Source organism: Herpailurus yagouaroundi, unplaced genomic scaffold, assembly GCF_014898765.1.
Source record: "Herpailurus yagouaroundi ecotype Mexico unplaced genomic scaffold, PumYag 208, whole genome shotgun sequence".
NCBI classification, from domain to species: Eukaryota; Metazoa; Chordata; class Mammalia; order Carnivora; family Felidae; genus Herpailurus; species Herpailurus yagouaroundi.
Window position 1 is genome coordinate 11,577,061 of NW_024412439.1, and position 7,507 is coordinate 11,584,567.

The following is a 7,507-nucleotide window of genomic DNA, read 5'->3' on the forward strand; positions in this document are numbered from 1 at the left end:
AACAGACACTCTCGGGGCGGACCCACGCCTCGGGCCCGGGGCCCATTCATCGCAAAGGCCAGGGCAAGGGGGAGGACACCCTTTTAATTTAGCCTGCGTTTAAAATCGGAGCATTTTAGGGGCGCCTGGGTGGCGCAGTCGGTTAAGCGTCAGACTTCAGCCAGGTCACGATCTCGCGGTCCGTGAGTTCGAGCCCCGCGTCGGGCTCTGGGCTGGTGGCTCGGAGCCTGGAGCCTGTTTCCGATTCTGTGTCTCCCTCTCTCTCTGCCCCTCCCCCGTTCATGCTCTGTCTCTCTCTGTCCCAGAAATAAATGAAGGTTGAAAAAAAAAAAATTTAAAATCGGAGCATTTCAGTTTATTCTGATTGCATCCCTGAGCCTTGCAATTTCGTGTGTGTGCACGCGAGCATACTTAATTTTTAAGGCTGTAACATACAGGATGCGGTGAGACAAGAGTTCTCCAACGTAGAGGACAGAATCATTTTTACAGGGCATTTGGCAAGTGTCTATGAAAGTCTTGAAATGTTTATCTCCTTTGTCTTTGTCTTAGGAGTTGCATTTCCAGGACCCTGTTCTAAGAAAACGATCAGAGAGGCGCCTGAGTGGCTCGGTGGGTTAAGCGTCTGACCCTAGATTTCGGCTCAGGTCATGATCTCACAGTTTGTGAGTTTGAGCCCCACATCGGGCTCTGCTGACAGCGAAGAGCCTGCTTGGGATTCTGTGTCCCGCCCCCCCTCCCCCCTCGCTCTCTGCCCCTCCTCCACTTTCTCTCGCTCTCGAGAATAAATAAACATTAAATAAAAGAAGTTTAAAATAAAAAAAAAATGATCAGAGACAGAGACAAAGGTGTTTATGGCAGCACTAAATTAGATGCAATCTTCATATCCTGCCCGTTAAGATACAACGGCGAACTATGGTCCATCCGCTTGGTAAATTTTTACGAATCATTTGAAAATGGTATATGAGCTCAGATGATATGAGAAACGCTCCCGACACGGCGTCGGGTGGAAACACGGGGCCCGCGGCCGTCGGTACGAATCTTTCGACTGATTTATCTGTCTCTCTTTCTCTCTCTCTCTCTCTCACTTTTTAGAATCCTTACACCATTTTAGAAAAAACATGGAAGAAGGAGCCACGTTCAATGTTTACGGTGATTTTCTCCGGGAGAAGGGGGATTCGGGGTGGTTTTGACCCCCTTCCCGTTTCCGTGCTGGCTTCGCTCTGTGTTTTATGCTCGCACACGTGGCTGAGGTGGTGGCCCGGTCGGAGGCGAGATTTGGCGTCTGTGGCGGGTGGAGGTGAGTGACGGCCTCTCCCTCTGTCCCGGGTATCAGTTTCCCCTTCACGGGTGTCCAGGAGGCCTGCGCATGTGGGTGTGGGTGTGTCTGGTGGCCCCCGTGAACCTCCCCTTCCCCAGTGGGCAGGGGCCCCGGCAGACAAAACTGGCCGTTCCTTTCTGGAAACAGCTGTTACTTGGAAGTCCCCATCCCCCCGTTGACCCGGTCACCATGGCAACCTGTGTGCGCCCAGCGGGGTCTGAGGACCTGCTACAAATGCGGCGGTGGAGGGCACCCAGCCGGCCACGCCCGGGCTTCGTGACAGTCCTGACGTTCTGTAGTGAGAGCATCCCCATAGGGCGGGAGTCACAAGCTCGCAGGCAGGTGCGCAGACGTATTTCATGGGGTCGACACAAGGGGACGACTCCAGGCAGGTCCCAGCCTCCAGTGGCCTCCCCGCTGTGGCCCCTGCACCTGCAGCCCCGAGGACCTGCCCCGAGGACCTTCCCAGCCTCTGCCGCCTGTGCTCACTCTCCCTCCCTCCCTTCCCCGCCTTGCCTTTGCTCAGTCCACCCCACCTACATCAGTCCTGACTCCCCACCACATGGTCCCAACCCTCCTGCTGTGTCCCTCCTCGGACCCAGCGCTGGCTTTGTCCACGGCTCTGTCCTTGCCAGCCCCGGGGGGGGGGGGGCGCAGAGCTCGGCCTGTGTCAGCGCTCAGTGCCCGCTGAGCAAAGGTGTTCTGCCCCCTCACACTGCTGAGAAATCGCAAGCTCAGAGAGGCTCAGGGAGCCACCCAGGGTCACACAGCTCTCGGGAGAAACACCGGAACTCAGGTCTTGGTCCTTCAAACGCCCGCTGGTCTTTCTTTGTACGCGTTATTACAACGTGTGGGGAACCCGGACGCTCTAGTCACTTGGGGGGCCCAGGGCTAGAGAAGGCAGACAGTGGGTGTGGCTGATGCGAACTTTGTCCTCGGAGGTGACTGAGCGGTGCTGCCCAGAAAACGCATCGGGGTTGGTCCTTGTCCGGAAGGCTGACTTCCTCCCTCGGGCAACCTCTTCTGTGCGGGGAAGAGTCCTGTGGGGCAAGGGCCCCCAGAGAGAGGGCTGAGCGTGTGGCCTTGTTCTGTGTCCGGTGGGCAGGCAGGACTCTGCACAACCCAGACCTCTGCTCTGCTGTGTGACTTCAGATGCAGCACTTACCCACTCTGTGCCTCGCTCCCTAGGCTCCCCGGGACCCTTGAGACGCTGCGGAGCTGGTTCCTACGAGGCTTACACCGGCCCCCGGCGCACGGAGAGCCTCCGCCTGCTCACGCCTGTGCCGGGGGTGGACGCGAACCAGGAATCAGGACCCCGAGGCCGCCCCTTCTCTCTCTGCACCTGGGCCCCCGGCGCAGGTGGGATCCACGCCGCTGGGCACCTTCCGGTTTCCTGCCCTTGGTTCCCTGCTGCCTTGCGACTGCTTTTAGCTAAGCCTCCGGAGGCCACGGGGAGCCTGGGGGGAGTTGAGAGCCTCCCAGCTCCGGAGGCCCCAGCCCCTTCTGTGTGGGCGCAGGACAGCCAGGCACCTGACAGCCCCCAGGCAACCTCGTGTCCCGCGGGCAGGTGTTCCCGAGGGGGACTCCCAGGGGCGCTTGGGGGCGGACGGGCCGGAACCCTGTGCTCGAGGGACACGATGTCCCTTCACACTTCAGGGCACTCAGTGCCGCGTGGGGGAGATGCGGTCTGAGCTGGGGGCGGGAGGGGGCGTGAGACCATGAGGGTGGGTTGGAGCCGTCCAGCTGGTGCAGACCCCGGGCCACTACCGCCTGGGCTGGGGGCTGGCCCTGTGGGAGGGGGAGGCCCAGGGCCCTCGAGTCAGGCTGCGGTGAGGGCAGAGGGCCCCTCCGGTCCAGCCTGTCTTGGGAAATCAGGTGACCTCACCTCAGTGGCCCCTCGCTGGGGGCAGGTCTGGGAGCCTGAGGCCCCCCCGTTTCCGGAGCCTTGGAGTCAGTTGGGGAGCTCCCTGCGGGGCTTCTTGGGGTTGCCCCCCTCCACGCTGCACAAAGGAGGCTCTGTAAGCCTGCTGCAGAGCCAGGACGGGGAGGGGGGCTGGCTGGGGCCCCCCGGGTGGGGGCGGGGGGCTGTCTCTGCAGATTCTGGGCTTCACAGGCTCCATTCAGGGCTTGGGGGGGCAGACGCTGCCTCTCTGAGCCTTCAGATCTCCCACCACCTGCTCAGGCGGGACCCCCTGTTTAAACCCTCCACGGGGTTTTCTTCCAGGGGAATAACTCGCATCCATTTGTTTCTAGCGGCTCACTTGGGGACATCAGTCCTGTGGGAGCCCTTCGGGGCTCAGGAAGTTTCCATTTGAGGCAAAGTTGAAAATGGCTGGAGTGGGATCTTGGGGGAGCTCGGGGGGGGGGGGGCTACGTGTTGCTCACCAACATCTGGTGCCTCCACTGGCTCCCTCCCCAGCCCCGGTCCCCGCCTGTGTCTTACCTCCTGGGTGACGAGGACGGGGACGGGGGCACGGTGGTGAGAGGGGACCTGTCCTCCGGGGACACCATGGGGAGGGGACGCCCGCTGAGGGCCTGCTGGGCGGGAGGAGAGGAGAAGTGTCCTCCTGTGATGACCGAGCTTGGGGAAGGGGCTGCGGAGGGGCTCACAGAGGCCTAGGTCCCGCTCAGGCGTGAGGTCTGTCACAGACCTGTTCTTGGACCTGCTGCTTTGGGATGAGCTGTCTCTGTCTCTGTTTCTGTCTCTGTCTCGCTCTCAGAGCAGCCCACTCCCCGGCCGCCCGAGGACTCAAAGCCCAGCGGGTCCTCCTGAGAGCAGTCCCTTTAGCTCCAAGAACTCGGTCACTTGAGTGCAGGCTGGTTTAGATGTTCCCGGCCAGTCTCCTGGCTCTCCCGTGGCCGAGCGAGTCCACAAAATCGCGCTTCACACTCTCGTGGCTGCCAAACCCCCACGTACACAGTCCTCTCTGATTCCCAAACACCCTGTCAGGTGGGCGTTAAGGTCCCATCGGGACAGGGAAACGGAGGCACCTGCTTGTGATTCCGGGCCTCTCCTTGCCCATCTGTAAAATGGCCAGGCTGGACAGAGAGGTTCTTCGAGGTGCTGTCCACGCAGTCTCTCCCTTGTGTGTTGGGACTGAGGGGAGGACCCTTCCCCGGACGGCGCGGGCGGGCGCTGGCCGCGGCAGGCTGCACGGTGACGTCGGAGGGTCAGAGGTGTGAGACTCATCTGGTCTCTTGGCTTGGCCCTAGTTTAGCTTCTGGCCTTGGGTGAGTCGCTTGAGCAGGCCGGACCTGTTTCCTTCTCATCCGCCAAGCGGGCTCACGATCCCACTTCCGTCTGCCACAGCCTCGTGTGAATTTCAGATAAGAGAATTGGTGTGAAAATGCCCTGTGGCCCGTGGGTGTTAAGGTGGCGTTTGACTCTTGTGAAGTGGCATATGCGTGTCATATAGAATTCAGACTTCGCGGCAGGGGGCAGAGGAGAAGGTTCCCTCCCATCCTGATCCAGCCCCCTGTTCCGTTGCTGAGAGGCAACCCGTTATTAGCTTCTTGTGTGCTCTTCCTTTGAGAGCTCCTATACGTCAAATATACATAAATGCGACATAATAAGTGTGTACATGCATGTTGCTCGTATGTAGACGCCTTTGGGATCTTTAGGAATATTCACTCATCAGATAATCCCTCCCTCCGGGAGCATGCATTCTGGCTCCCTCCGCGTGGGGCTTGGCGGTGGCTTGCTCAGGCGGAGGGGATGTGAGGAGGGGCGACCTAAGTAGAGAGCTGACATCATGCCCTTGCTGGAGCTCTCCACTTCTGCTTCTGCCACGACCACGCGAGGAACGGGCCCCGGGTGGACGGCTGGCCCTGGAAGTGAGCTGTCCCGGGGCGTCCGCACTCTGCCTGTATGGAGAAGTACAGCTGACTGTACATTTTGGAGCCTGAGAGCAAATGCGTGCCGGTGCGCGTCGCTGAGTTTGGGACTGTTTGTTAAGCAGCACTAGCTGACTGATACTCACATACGTCCCCTTAAAGGAAACAAAAAAACCAAACCTCAAATGGATGGGGTGATGCCGTGTGGACGGCCCTTCCCTCTCGCTGCAAACCTTCTGACTTTGGCTCTGCACCCACAGTCTTCAGGCCTTGCCATGGGGTTTCCAAAAAGCAGTGTTTTCCCAACGCGGTGTGTGATTTTAGGGGGTCCCGGAGACGATTTCAAAAGGTGCACAGATAAGGCACTAATGTCATTGAATCACAGAGTGAGAACATTATCCACTTTCCAAATATCCACTTCCCAAACCTCTCCTGCTCCTCTGGTGACATCAAGGGTGATGTCGAGCCCACGAACCGTGAGATCATGACCTGAACTGATGTCGGACGCCCAACCGACTGAGCCGTCCAGGTGTCCCTGGAAAGAATTTTAGACTTCCAGAAGGACTGGAAGGACAATACAGAGTGTCCCCTGCACCCTTCCCCCATCTTCCCCCAAGGCCGACATCTTTCGTAACCATCGGTCCAATCAGTGAAACCAGACGGTCCACAATCACTTGGCTGTCTTACCCTCTGCACCTGTGGAGATCTCGTCTCTGGTCCAGGACCCCACTTTGCACTGAGTGGTCCCACCTGTTTCACGTCCCCTCCGGCCTCTGACAGTTTCTTTATCTTGCACGATCTTCCTGCATTTGAAGGGTGCTGGCCAGTCATTCAGGAGAATGTCACTCAGTCTGGGTTCTCTGGATGTTTCCTCGTGAGGACCACGGACAGGGCGTTTTGCCTGCTCGCTGCGTCGCGCGTCTGGAGGCGCCTGACGTCTTGGAGACCTTCGGACACGTTTGTGTGGCTGAGGTTTGGGAGCCGGCCACAGACAGAGGCAGTTACGTGGCCGTCCCCTGGTGGCCTCTGCGACGTGGGTTCCTGTCTGCGCGGCAGCCCCCGTGACCCGGCTCCCGTGAGCATCTCCTGCCTGGGTCGTGACTCACGGCCCAGCTCTGTAGTGTCCCTTACGGGAACCAGCGACCGTGTCCCCATCCCCTGCCCCCCGCAGCCGGTCCTGAATGGTGACTGAGCTCAGACCCCACTTAGCTTTTATCATCGTGCTTTGTGAGATGCGCTCACGCCGGCTCAGGCGAACAGTGCGAGACAGCTCTTTGGATTTGATCTCCCCTTAGATGACGCTTTTTGGGCTGGAAAATAAAGACGTCCCAGGCAGGTGGGAGTCATGACACCCTCGGAGAGCCATCTCGGCCTTTTTCCGTTCGACCCCAGCAGAGGCTTTCCCAACAGATCTTGCCAAACTATTGCTTTGACTTCCTTTCCCTTCATGCTCAGGAAAATGTGCCGTGAAATCACAACATCTCTTCCCTGTGCGATCGGAAGACACTCTCTCTTTTGGCCTCCTTCCCACGTGGACTCTCCCTGGGGCTCCGGAAAGAGGAGGGGGCTTGCGCCTGCTGCTGGCTCCGGGCAGCCGGGCGCTGGTTCAAGGCCCCAGGGTGCTGTCCTGAGGAGGAAAGCCAATTACCCGAAGTTGGGACGGATTAACCACCGTGGAGGGCTGGATCTCAGAAGAAAGACCTCCCTCTCCCTGGCATCCATGTAACGAGGTGATGGGCCATGGGGAGGCCCTGGATGGCCCCCTGGAAGTGACGGGCTAGAGGGAGGCCCTGGACGGCCCCCAGGAGGTGATGGGCCACGGGGAGGTCCTGGACGGCCCCCAGGAGGTGATGGGCTAGAGGGAGGCCCCAGACGGCCCCCAGGAAATGATGGGCCACGGGGAGGCTCCGGACGGCCTCCAGGCCTGCAGTGATCCCCTGGCTCGGCTTGTGTCAAATCTGGCTCCCAGCGTCCCCACCTCATGCCGACTGGCCTCCCGTGTCAAAGCTGACGGAGGGAGATGACAAATAGGTAGTTACGGTTCTTGGTCAACATGAGTCACTCCCTTGTTTTTCTCGCTGGTGTGCGAAGTCACACGGGAGACGGCAGCTTCAGAGCAGAGAAGTCCGGGAGGTGGGCGGGTGCCGTGCGGGCAGGTGCATGAGAACAGGGAGAAGGGGACCGGCTGAGGGCAGTCTCAGTGCCGCCTGGGCCCCGGGAATGACAGGGGGGAAACACTCTGGGCCGAGTCCGGGGAGGCCCCGTGCTCTCCTTCTGTCCAGTCGGCAGCCTTTCTCCTCGAAGTCTGAACCTCCTCTCGGGCCGGAACCGGTCGCTGTGGCCGTTCATCGCACC

At 59.7% G+C, this 7,507-nt stretch overlaps 1 long non-coding RNA gene across 1 annotated transcript; it reads left to right on the forward strand.

The window, feature by feature from the left end:
• The first annotated feature begins 349 nt into the window (after positions 1-349).
• Positions 350-2,987, forward strand: LOC121015773 (uncharacterized). The gene is made up of 3 exons (XR_005783959.1): positions 350-609; positions 1,093-1,297; positions 2,507-2,987. It is a non-coding gene; the product is annotated as an uncharacterized LOC121015773 (long non-coding RNA).
• The last annotated feature ends 4,520 nt before the right edge of the window (positions 2,988-7,507 follow it).